At 36.3% G+C, this 2459-nt stretch overlaps 1 pseudogene; it reads left to right on the forward strand.

Moving 5' to 3' along the window:
* Positions 1 to 1906: 1906 nt before the first annotated feature.
* On the forward strand, positions 1907 to 2012 carry LOC131840101 (U2 spliceosomal RNA; annotated as a pseudogene).
* Positions 2013 to 2459: the final 447 nt, after the last annotated feature.

Below are 2459 nucleotides of genomic sequence, written 5' to 3' on the forward strand. Positions count from 1 at the left end.
CTCAGGGCTCTGGAACCTGGTCTTCTCCCTCACCTTTCAGCACATTCTGTTCTGTGAAATATTTGAACAAGTCACTTGTCAGTGTGCAGGCGGCATCTACTCTGAATAAATCAGAGCTCTCCAGGTTGCAAGTGACAGAAGCCCAAGTCAAACTAAGTGAGCTTCAGACACTCTTGGTTCAGACAATCTTCCTGCCCTGTGTCTCCGTAGTTTGGCTTCTGTCTCTCCTCTCTCAAGCTGATTTTCTCCACAGAGCAATAAGAAGTACCATAAATCCTCCAGGACCCACCCCCCATCCCCAAGACCATGTCAGATTCATTCTCACTGGTCCCAAGTTCAACATGCCTGAGGAAATTCTCTGGTTGGCCCAGCTTGTCCGGAAAGATGGCATTCCCAGAAGGAAGGGCAAAAGACATTCCCCAGATGCTTACAGCAGCATCCTCCCTCTGGTACTTCATTTCCCCAACCAGATCTGCCGGGGTGCCTTAGGTATCAAAGCTGCTCTTCCTTTAGAACTGATTTTTATTCCGCTCAGTCACTCCTTAATGGTCTTACTGGATTTCAGGCTGACCCTCTACACTCCTCTAAACTTCCTTAGATCCCTTTGCTTCTAGGAACTATGCTTCTATGAACCTACCTGTCTTCTGCTCACCTAATGCCAGCCAAATGAGAAGTGGGAGAGCAGAGTTTACGTAAAGCTGGATCATTCAAAAGAGAGAACATTTGCCCTGATGGTTTCATATTATGACTTTGCAATCCTACTAAGTACAGAGCTCCATGAATTCAAAGAGAACAAATCTATTATTCCTTTGTGGCAATTGTGATTTTACACACACACACACACACACACACACACACACACACACACACTTTAGAGACATATGCTAATTTAAGAAAGCAGGAAACCAAAGAACCTGATATTCTTGGAACAACAAATAAAAAGCTTCTTAAAAGTTAACAAGGCAAAGACGAATGTGGAATCTAACACGTGAAGTTAGTAAGTATTTTGTGATTTGGCTCTGCTGGAAGTTTTTGCACCAGCACAGAGCCAACGTGGAAACTTAGTTTAAGCTTCGATTTGCAGTTAAAGAAATCTAAAAGTAGTCACCGTGTAATGTGGGTATGGAGTATTTCTAGTGGACCACAAAGCAGACTGGTAATTAAGTCTTGTTCTTTGAATGAAAGAAGACGAGAGACTGATGATATGCCAGAAAACAGATTTGGAAAACAGGGCTATATCCAAGACCATTGATCGAAGGTTACATTTAAATACAACTTCTAAAGTATGCTAGTCATTTTATTTCATTAAATGTTTGATAGCTATTTCTTTGTTATACATGTTGAAAACTTCCCCTTTATTAATTATTTCATATAATTTTTATTTTCTTGGCTGTTTTTCTTTACTAGAGGAAACAAAACAAGCAAAGGGTTATGCTTTAATAATTTGTTTATTTAATTTATAAATTAATAATAAGTACATTTGTTAAATATGGATGCTAAATTGGTAGATAGAATATTGTAAAATAATTATAAAAACATAGCACTTTGCTTACTTTGCTAATTACTTATAGATTTATCCCTATTAGTAAATAAATATTAATTTGGAAATCTGAATGTATACAATGGTTATCATTCACTTTATTTACTTCAGTCCTTTTAAGTTGGAAACTCTTAAAAGCTTTTATATTAGTTTTCAGCGTAAGAAATCATATTTCACAGATATTACCACTAGGTGGCTCAAGTGGCTAAAATAATATACATGCAGAAAAAAACAAATATTTAAAGATTTATATCTTTTTCTGCAGTTATATGCTTTATACTTTAATTTTCTACAAAATTTGATGCTATTTACAGATTATCATTATAACACTACACATGGTAGACAATTTCTTTAATACACGTCATCATCGCTTCTCGGCCTTTTGGCTAAGATCAAGTGTAGTATCTGTTCTTATCAGTTTAATACACGTCATCATCATGTATGCCATTTTTATGAAGGAGAGAGAATTAATGGACAAAATGAATGAGTTGTGTTATATTTTGTCATAAAAATATAATAATAAAATAAATTAAAATCCTGGCAGTTGACTGAGAACACAGTATTCGATGGGGTCTGAAGGCCTAGAGTCTTGGATTGTATTTCATTTAATTTATCCAGGCATTTCTAGAGATTACCTGCTCTATTTCTTGGAAGTTGTGGTTATTTATGTCTCTTCGAGGCAAACGACTTGCAGTCAAGGGTTTGAGCTCTCTTTAGTCTGGGGACCTTGAAAATCAAACTATTCTTCTTAATTAGTTATTGAAATAAAGTATACTGCTTCCATTATATCTGATGGCTTGGGACCCTCTAGTCTTTCTGATACACATAAAAGAGCAGAAAATGGTTATTTTGCCCCCAACTTTAATAAGCATCTTATAATTTTGTTTGTTCAAGATAGAGTGCCAGGAGGTGAAGAAAG

Source organism: Mustela lutreola, chromosome 8 (assembly GCF_030435805.1).
Source record: "Mustela lutreola isolate mMusLut2 chromosome 8, mMusLut2.pri, whole genome shotgun sequence".
Classification (NCBI taxonomy): Eukaryota; Metazoa; Chordata; class Mammalia; order Carnivora; family Mustelidae; genus Mustela; species Mustela lutreola.